We start from the raw sequence: 10,657 nt of genomic DNA, 5'->3' as shown, positions 1-10,657 counted from the left end.
GGCAGGTGGAAAATGGAGTCTGAATCACACAAGCTTGCAGAGCAAGGGCCAGGATCCTCCTTTACAAATATGTTCCTGCTTGAAATCATTGAGGTAGGACTGGCTTAGAGCCAGAACAGTTTTAAAAGCCTCTTAGCACTTCTGATCCCTACAAAGGACTCTGTGGAAAGGGAGAGGCTGTATTTAATCCAGAAGAGCCCCTAGCTTCTATCCCTAGCACAGGTTGGGGACTTATTAACAGCAGTTTCTCGTTACAGCCACCCCTACATGGGGAGACCAACTGCATACCATCTTGCTGCTGTACCTCCAAAGGGCGGAGATAGCCAGCAGGGCAGAGGAGAGGAGGAAAATCTTGAAGTCCCTTTGTGGAGCTCCCACTGTTGCCCTAATAGCCAGTTCCTTTCGCAGGGGAGGCTGATGTTCAGGCTGTTTATTTAACTGCTGCCTTTCATCTGCAATCTACAAACCCTCTACTTTAATAACAGCTTCTGTTCGTTTAGTGGCTCTCTCCTAGGAGGTTAAAATACTCCCTATAGGTGATCTCTTTTATCTTTGTGATGGTCCCAGAAGGTAGGGTGGGGGACATGATTATATGATTATGCCTGTTCCATCCTTTGGAAGACAGAAATACAAGGATGGTAAGGGAGATGAGACAATGTGGCCTGGTGGAAGTCGGAAGCCCTGACTCCTTGGCAGTGCTTTATGTTTCTTTGGGAGGTTGAGAGCTGGAGTGTGAACTGGGCTGTCACTTAGGAGCCTTTATCTCACCTCAGCTTCCTTAGTCCCTGAGCAGTGACTTCCTTGGGCCTGCTGGAGCATGGTACCAAGGAAAAAGGGGCCATGTGCTCCGTTTTTCAGTGAGGGCTTGGGATTGATCCCATTAATCTTGCTACAGGAAACCCTGTCAAAACTGAGGTAGGTGTGTGAAAGGGTGACAGTGGCTCTCTTGTCTTGCCATGCCAGCTGGGGGCCCACAGGCAGACCCAAGCAGCCCGCCTGGGCTATATATAGCCCATTGCCCCAGCTCTGGGATAACAAAGCCAGGACAAGGGAACAAAACAAGCTGCTCCCATTCGTAATTCAGAAGGGCCAGAAACTCACATTCCTGTGGCCTCAACTATTTGGTTTGAAGAAAGGCAGCTTACACATTGAGCAGGAGGCTAGTTTTGCCCCAGCCCCTATACCATTCCAGAAGCCCACTGGGAACTCTCACAGGGCCCTGAACGCCCCTGCTCTGCCTTAGAAGTCCCTACAGCTGCCTGCTCCACTCCCCACGCCTACCTGCTTTGGCTCCTGGTGCCTGTGACCTTCCTACCAGTGGGAGGCTCTGCTTTCTGCCACGGCCCTGAGAGCTCTGTGGGAGGGCAGAAGCTGGGGCTCTGAGTCGCTGGGGACCCAGCTGACTTACCTGCTGGAGCTGGCTGCCTGGACTCCCAGCTGCTTTGTGCAGAGAGACCCTCCTGCCCTAGGCAGCCCAGCTTCCCCTGCCAGCCTTCCTCCTGCCCATGTGGGGACTGGTGTAGGAACCTGGCTAGGAAGACAGCTGTATGGACGAACTGGCCTGGTAGAGAGTAACTGTAAGGGACCCTGTGCTCCCAGAAGCCAGAGGAGAGGAAGTCAATGGTAGTGAAGGCAAGGCTGGCTGTGGCTGAGGTCCCTCCCCACAGGTCATGCCCAAGAGCACAACAGCAGGAGGGCACACACGACTGGCCACCGAGTGCATACCCTGGGCCAGGCACCATTAGGAGCAGGGTTTACAGAAGAAAGAATGTAACACAGTTCTTGCTCTCCAGTAACTGTTGGGAAAGGTGTGGTTCGCCTTCCTTCAGAGAGGGAAAACCAGACACTCTCCCTCCCTGAGGCAGTGGGATGGGGCTGATCAAGCTTCATGTAGGAGGGGCCGACCCACCTGGAAGCCGAGCATTTGGGAACAGACCCAATAGCCTTGACTCCACCCTGCTAGTTGCCTCCGCATCCCACGCCTGATGCCCTCATCCCTGGCACCTTGACCTGCCCCAACCTCAGCTACCCAGGTTACCTCAGTTAGCAAACACCCTCCAGAGGCCTAGTGGAGTGAGTCAGAGCCCTGGGTCCCTCACCAGCCCTGGGTTCCCACACCCAGGTGTTCAGGGCCCAAGATGCAGGTCTGGGTGCTTTAGGCAGGGAGTGAGGAAACACTGGGACCAACAGTCTGGCCTCTCCACCAAGAGAGACAACCATGAGCCAGACCTCCAGAAATTCTAAAGAGGCTGGTAACTGGGGACCCAGTGTAAGACCCAGGGACCTGCCTGCACTCACAGTCCAGGCTGGGCAGGACAGTTCCTTAGCCAAACACTGAAACCTCACTCCTGGGAACCAACATTCTCCCAGCCGTCTCTCCTGCTTTTCCTCCCCTGAAGCTTTTCCGGTTTACCCCAGGTCCTGAGAGTGCCTCCTCTCCCCGAGTCCGCATCCTTCCCCGGGGGTAGGCGGCAGGGCCGGCCCTGGCTGCACTCCCAGGGTGAGTCTGACAGAGCTGGGATGGGCCCCAGACAAATGTGCTGCGTGTCCAAGCCTGTGCCAGGATGAGGGGCCTGCCCCGCTCCCCCAGTTACCTCCCAACATGGGGTTCCCCAGCAGCTCTTCCCAGGTACAAAAGGAGAGGCATCCTTGCAGCCTGGACTTGGCCAGGTGCTGGAGGGGCTGATGCCTCGGCCTCTGACATTGCCGTTTTAAGAGCCCTCCCCGGCGGGGCCAACCTGTAATCCCAGCACTTTGGGAGGCCTAGGTGGGCAGATTACCTGAAGTCAGGAGTTCAAGACCAGCCTGGCCAACATGGTGAAACCCCATCTCTACTAGAAATACAAAAAATTAGCCGAGTGCAGTGGTGCGCGCCTGTAATCCCAGCTACTCGGGAGGCTGAGGCAGGAGAATCACTTGCACCCAGGAGGCGGAGATGCCATTGCACTCCAGCTTAGGCAACAAGAGCAAAGTTCTGTCTCAAAAAAAAAAAGCCCTCCCCGTGGGGGCGGGGCGGGGGTGCTGCAGGCAGGTTCGTGTTGCAGAAACCCAGCAATGTGCAGCTCCTCTATCCACCTGGCAGGAAAGAGGCCCTGAACTCCAGGTCTCTACCTCTCTGGGACCTTCGGGCAGAGGTAGGGTGTCCCAGCCACCTCCAAGAGAACCTCTTGTTATGGAGGGGCAGGTCCTTTTCTGCTGCCCTGACTGGCTGGTTCACAAGCCCTGCGTTTTGGAGACTGGTCCCTGTCCCTCCATAGGAGGTTTCCTTCCCCCTACACAAACCTGCTGTCAAAATGGTCTGGGAGTTTATTTTCATTGAGGTGTAAATTGCTGATAAGACTGTGTGGCCTTCTGGGACAAGTGGTTTTTAAGCCCTGAAGAAACTGAAGAATTAAGCTCCCATCTGGAATAGGTTTCATCCTTGCCTCCTTCCATCTTGTCTCAGAGAAAACCTTTCTTTTTTTTTTTTTTTTTAACTCCTCTACAAAACTAGGTCTTGTCTACTTGTGCCCTGGATCTCGCCGCCGTCCTGTGTCCCCTGAGTCCTTGTTCTTGAGCTAGTTCTCTGCTGAACCTCCCGTCCCGTGTCCCCTCCGTCCCGACATGCTTACATATTCCCCATCTGAAAACAGCCGTCCTGCAGTCCTGCTGCTCCTGTCAAATTGCAATCCCATCTGGCTCCTGTCCCTCAAAGATGAACAAACAGTGGACTCTTGCAGGCTCTGCTACCTCATTAACATTCCCGGCCCTTCTTCCCGCCATCCCGCTCAGAGGGAAGGTGAACTCCTCCAGAGGGAACTGCATGAGGGGACAGGAAGAAGGCCTGAATGGCTGGAGCACAGAGTAAGGGTGATACTGACTGGAGGCTGGGGATGTGGGCAGGGTCAGGAGATGGCACCTGACCCTAATGCTGGCCTCCGCCTCCACTTTCCCTGCTGCTCTGTGACCTCCACATGCAGGGCTCTCAAATCCATTCTCTCTCATCTGAGCATCTCGACCCACCCCCAGCATACACATTGGGCATCTCCTCTTAGTATTCAGGCACCCTAACACACACCTGAGACTCACCCTGAACAACTCCCTCCTCTCCATCCCCAGGGGCCATTCTGTTTCGCAGCACCATTGAGTCTTCATCACTCAGGTCTGCCCCCTTGACAGCCTGCTCCCTGGCCCCGGCCCAGGCCCTCCTCCTCCTGCACTATTGCAGCAGCCTCCTTGCTAGTCTGCTGGACCTCAGTCCCTTCTTCCGGCGCAGCCTCCTCACTGTGCCAGATTAGCCCGCCAGATGGCACAGCCATGATCACTCGTCCCCTGCCAAAACACCTCAGATGGTTCCCCTCAACTTACAAGGTACAGACTTCTCAGCTGGAGTCCCAGCTCATCAAAATGTGCCCCCAGTTCAGATTAGCGGCTCTCTGCTCGTTATTCCCACCACCCCCTTGTTTCCTCCAGTGTCCTGGCACTGACCGAGCATTGTACCTCTCCACGCTTGCTCACGCTGTTCCCCTGCCTGGATGCCTTTTCCTCCTGCCTATTAGTGGAATTATTCCTTCCTCTTCAAGATAGCTCCGATGCCACCTTCTTCTTCTTTTTTTTTCAGACGGCATTTCACTCTTGTTGCCCAGGCTGGAGTGCAATGGCGCGATCTCGGCTCACCACAACCTCTGCCTCCCGGGTTCAAGTGATTCTCCTACCTCAGCCTCCGGAGTAGTTGGGATTACAGGCATGCGCCATCACGCCTGGCTAATTTTGTATTTGTAGCAGAGACAGGGTTTCTCCATGTTTGTCAGGCTGGTCTCAAACTCCTGACCTCAGGCAATCCGCCCGTCTAGGCCTCCCAAAGTGCTGGGAATACAGGTGCGAGCCACCACGCCCGGGCCAAATGCCACCTTCTTTAAAAAGCCCCCCCTAATTCCTCCACCCCCACACAAAAGTATTAGTGACTATGGCTCTGTGACAGCTTTTGTCTCTGTCCAAGAGACTGGCTGTTCCTCGAGGACATAGTTCATCTGTGTACCTCTCACACTTAGTTACCTATCCCAGTGGCTGGAGCATGGCTCTGACCAGACAGGGCCTCCCTCCTCGGCCTGCTCTGACAACCTGAACAGAACAGCCACGTTATTCAGAGGGTGATTGGGGATTTGCCACTCGAAGCTCAGCCCCAGGTTCCACCTCTTTCCGCCCTGTGCTCAGAGGCCGAAAGTGTTCTCAGCTGGATCTTAGACGGCTCTACATCCCTATGGAATGCTGGGCCTATTAAGCCACCCTTGACAAAGTACACTGGCACTGTGGGTTGAATCCCATCACTAGGATAAAGCGTCCAATATCCTCTTTTAACAAGCCCCAAAGAAGGTCTGTCTCACAGGGCTGGGACATCAAAACCTCTACCCCTGGCTGCAGCAGGCATGGGGAATGCAGTTTTGTGGTTAAAGTGAGTGAGTCCACAGCTGCCCCTAGAACAGCCTAGAGACCCCACTGGCCTACCAGATGGTGGCTCCATAAAGGGACACCTGGTCACCCCTTTCTGCCATCCATCCATCCATCCATCCATCCATCCATCCATCCATCCTCCATTCATGTATTCATTTTATCTTTTATCTTTTTTTTTTTTTTTAACACAGAGTCTTACTCTGTCACCCAGGCTGGAGTGCAGTGGCATGATCTCAGTTCACTGCAACCTCTGCCTCCTGGGTTCAAGTGATTCTCACATCTCAGCCTCCCAAGCGGTTGGGATTACAGGCGCATGCCACCACCCCCAGCTAATTTTTGTATTTTTTGTAGAGACAGAGTTTTGCAATGTTGGCCAGGCTGGTCTCAAACTTCTGACTTCAAGTGATCAGCCTGTGTTGGCCTCCCAATGTTCTGGGATTACAGGCATGAGCCACTGCGCCCAGCCCATGTATTCATTTTTTGACCAATATTTTCCACGTGCCTACTGTGTGTGTCAGGCCTGTGCTAGGTGTTAGGTGACAGGCATTCAAGACATATGTGTTCTCATTGGTCCTGGAGCTCACTGCCAGTGGGTAAGATAGATGATGTTAGCCACATAAATACTTTATGTAATTACAAGTTGTCATACGTGCCAGGAAAGTGGGGGCATTTAAAACTGCCATGTTCAACAGCTGGAAGGCAGCCAGCGTGTCCAGAACAGAGTGAGGGGGGAGGAGTGAGAACAGGCAGGGCCACTCCACACTGGACTTTGTGGATGAATATAAGGACGCTGGATTTTATTCAAGGTACAACAGAGGCCCAAGGCAGGGCTTTCAAAAGGGAAGTCACATGCTCAGATGTAAGGCTGTGCAATAGTACCCTGTGAAGGATACCATTAGGTGTCCTTTAATCAGATAAATCCAGAATGTGGCACTTCAACAAGAAAACTGGACTCTTCAGTTGATGTCACCAAAAAAGGAAAGAAATTTAAAAAAAGAAAAAAAGTGACATGTGACCAAATGTAATCCACAAAGTTGAAAGCAGCAGCTGTCTAGGACCTTTGGGAGACAGTAAGGAATTTGGATTGGATTGGATATTAGAAGATACCAGGAATTCCCCTTCATGTTCCTGGTCGAAGCAGCAGTCCTGTGGGTGTGCAAGAAAGGGAAGAAGGGGAAGTCCTTGGAAAATATTGGTCAAAAAACGAATACCTGAAAGGAGGAAGGAAGGATGGATGGATGGATGGATGGATGGATGGATGGATGGATGACTGGATGGATGGCAGAGAGGGCTGACCAGATGTCCGTGTATGCCTGGAGCCACCATCTGGTAGGCCAGCTGGGTCTCTAGGCTACTCTAAGGGCAGCTCCAAACTCAATTCACTTTAACCACAAAACTGCATTCCTGGCCGGGCGCGGTGGCTCACACCTGTAATCCCAGCACTTTGGGAGACCAAAGCAGGTGGATCACGAGGTCAAGGGTTCGAGACCAGCCTGGCCAACATAGTGAAACCTCATCTCTACTAAAAATACAAAAATTAGCCGGGCATGGTGGTGCATGCCTGTCATCCCAGCTACTTGGAAGGCTAAGGCAGGAGAATCACTTGAACCCGAGAGGCGGAGGTTGTGGTGAGCCAAGATGGCGCCACTGCACTCCAGCCCGGGAAACAGAGAAGACTCTGTCTCCAAAAAATTAAAAAAAAAAAAAAAAGTCTGCATTCCCTGACTCTCAGGAGCTGCCTGTGGAGGGGCCCAGGGCTCAGGCACCTTATTTTCCTCTCATTCTTCAAAAATTGAGAGAGATAAAGCAGAGTGTCAACAATTATTGAATCCAGACACCAGGCACAGTGGCTCACATATGTAATCCCACTTGAGACCAGGATTTGAGATCAGCCTGTGCAACACAGCAAGACCCCGTCTCAAAAAAAAAAAAAAAAAAAAAATAGCTGGGCATTGGCAGCCTGCGCCTGGAGTCCCAGCTGTTCAGGAAGCTGAGGTGGGAGGGCCACTTGGGGCTGTTTTCAAGCGTTGAGGCTGCAGTGAGCTGTGATCGCACCACTGCACTCCAGCCTGGGCAGCAGAGTGAGACACTGTCTGAAAAAAATAAAATAGAAAATATTGTTGAATCTAGCCGGAGAATATCTGGTATTATTTATACTATTACACCACTCTTTCGATTTCTCTGAATGTTTGAAATTTTCCCAAATAAAAAACTGGGGGAGATTTTTTAAACCTAAAAAATGTTTAATAGTTAAAAAAAAATTACTTTGGCTGCCGAGCAGAGACTGGTTTGGGGGGAAGTGACCACATGAAGAATCCATAAAATCCTGACTGAGTATCCCCCTCTGTGATAGACCTGAAGTGGGGCACTGAGAAATGACACAGCCCCCACAAGGAGTGCACCCTCCAGCCTTGAAGAAAGTGGGAAACAGTGGACGGGGCATGGCAGGCAAGTGTAGACCGAAGGGTGTTCAGGTTTCTGGCCGCCCCCACCCCCCAGGCTGCTGGGTCCTGGTCCCTTCACGCCACCCACCCCACAGTCCAGGAGCCCCCCATGGCCAGGTTCTCTCCTCCTGGTTTCTGTGCCCTTTCTAAAGCAGCACGGAGCCCAGAAATGGGATCGGGTGCCAGGGCCTCTTCCCCACTCTCTCCTTCCAGAGAAACTGCCCTGCCCACCCACAGAAGGTCACCATGACCGTTCCCATCAGCGGCCTCCCTCCCTACCACTCCTTCCCTGCAGGCCATTGGTTCCAGAATTTCAGCCCACAAGGACCTGCCCAAGGCAGAGCTCACCTTGTTCTTCCCAATGTGGCCCCTGTCTGCCCCTCCAGTGTGCTGGGCCACAGGAGATCCACCCCAATCTCAGCTCCAGCCAAGCTGATGCTTGCATTTCATTCATTCATTCATTTTATTCACTCATAGTGTACTGCTTAAAAGCGTGGGCTCTGGGCCAGATTGCCGGGGTCCAAATCCTAGTTCTTCCATTACTAACGGTATAATCATGGAGAAGACACTTAACATGTAGCTTAAGAGACTCAACTAATGAATTCCTCTTCCAGGAATGCTGTTCCTGATTCTTGAAGATGCAGCCCAAGTCCTGTCTCCTCTAGGAGGCCCTCTGGGATTTCCCCCACCCCCACCACTCTCCTCTGAATTCCTTTAGCCTTTTCTGTCTCATTTGCTTCTGGAGCACTTCACCCATGCGACCCCGTTGCCTTATCCAGGGGCCCTCAGGAAGCAAGCTGAGTAAGAAAATCCCATCAGAGCTAAAGGACAGCCAAGCAGGTCTCCTTCCTTCCCAGAGCCTCCACTGTGAAGTGGGAGGTTTGGACTAAAAGAGCAATAAATTCTCTTTTAACAGACCCCAAGCCCTTGCTGCCCCTTGATAGCACCTAGAAGCTACGCAGAAAGGAAGCCTAAATGTCCCTTACACATAGGAGGGAGGTCCATAGCTTCCTTACAGCTGGAAAGCTCCATGAAGCAGGCAGCCCTTCCCTGGGAATCAGGGAGGCCTCCACCAGGGCAGCCCCTCCCTCATTTGAGACTCTCAGTGATGCATTTGAAACTTGGAAATTTCCCTCCTGCTTTTGGGAGTTGGAAGTATCTGAGTATCTGAGGAAGTGATGGGGAGAGAGCTCTGTCCTGTGCCCCTGGAGGGAGGACTGGGGAGGATTAAGGACTATTTGCCAAACATGCCTGGGGATGATGGGAAGCGTTCCTTGGATCCCCCAACCTATCTGCCCTTGGGTAGAAAGGCCGCCCACCTGGAGGGGTCTCCTGTGCTCATGCCTTCCCTGGCAACCCTGCCTCAAGGTGCGAGGCTCCAGAACCACATTCCATGATCCAGAGCCAGGGCTACTCTTTCCTCCCACCCAGAAAGCTTATTTTAGCAACAAAGGGAGAGAGATGAATGGAGAGTTGCAGCATCTCCACGGGTTGGCTTGGGCCTTCACCAGAAATGAGAGTCTCATTACCCAATCGCAATTCAAAGGATAATTAACAGATGGTATAATTTCCAAGCATTCTCTGCACCACATGGCTATTAGGTGAAGAACAGAATGCCCACGCAGCCCCTAGATCCTTCCAAACTCCAGAGTCTGAGGAAGTCTGGAGAGGCAGAGCCCTGTGGAGGCTGCGTAACCCACACCTCCATCTCCAGAGCTGCCCTTGGCCTTGCTCAGAGGAAGAAAGCTCAGAGGTCAAAGGGGAGGGCATTTCCTTGAGCCATGGGTCCCCCTGCTACCTATTTCTCTCCATCCTGCCAGCACAGTCTAACCCTAATCTTCCTTCCTGTAGCCAAGGCCCATCTCCTTTCCTATTTCCCCAGGGAAAAAGACAAGAGCTGATTTCTCATCCTTGGCCTCACTGTGTGGTCACACAGACACTCCTTGGGTCTGGGGCTGGAAGTCCTCTGCTGTGACCCAGTGAGAGTGGCACCACTGTGACCAGGGGGCAGTGGTAGAAGGGAGCACCTGATCCAGTACTTTTCAGATGGGTTCCTCCAGACCCTCAAGTGCCGCAGAGCAGCCCAGGGATCTCTTGGTTGGGGGAGTGGAAAAGAGGGGCAAGGCCCTGACCCCCTCACTTCAACCCAGCAGCACTACTCGTCTGTTCTATATTCTGGCCTTCCACTTCAGATTTCTCTTGAAGAAAAGGATTCTACTGCTAAATAAACATTCGAGCACCATTCACCTTATTCAATCCCCTCATTTTACAAAAAGGGACACTGAGGCACAGAATTTTAGCAAGGTCACACAGCTGTGGGGTTGGAGGCTGGGACCCAGGCCAGGGCCTCCCCCCAGGCCAGCTCTCTACCGCCTGACTGGGCCCCTGGCTGCTCCAGGATGTAGGGAAGCGTTTTCTGGGTCGCCTGCACGGCTCCTGCCTGGTTCTCCGTGGTCCAGCTTCATGTCTGGTCCTCTCCAAGGTACCCTGGAATCCCGCACACCCTCTCAAGTGAAGCTGCCGTGAAGAGGGTCTGGAGCCCGGTACCGGATAGGCCTCCTTGCTGGTCACAAAGCTGTGGCGGAAGGAGGGGGTAGCCGCAGGACACGGACAGGGAGGCAGGAGGGGGTGAGAGGCCGACTCTCTAGACAGGACCTCAGGGGGCAGTGCAAGCCCCTTGTCTCCGATCCAGGAACCCTGTGTTTAAGCTAGGCTCCACCGCAGCCGGCCTCTGAATCTGGTGATAGTGTGTTTACACCACCTGGCTTCCACCCGCTCTCACC

Source organism: Macaca fascicularis, chromosome 1 (genome assembly GCF_037993035.2).
Source record: "Macaca fascicularis isolate 582-1 chromosome 1, T2T-MFA8v1.1".
In the NCBI taxonomy this organism is placed as follows: Eukaryota; Metazoa; Chordata; class Mammalia; order Primates; family Cercopithecidae; genus Macaca; species Macaca fascicularis.
Note: the sequence above shows the minus strand (reverse complement) of the source record.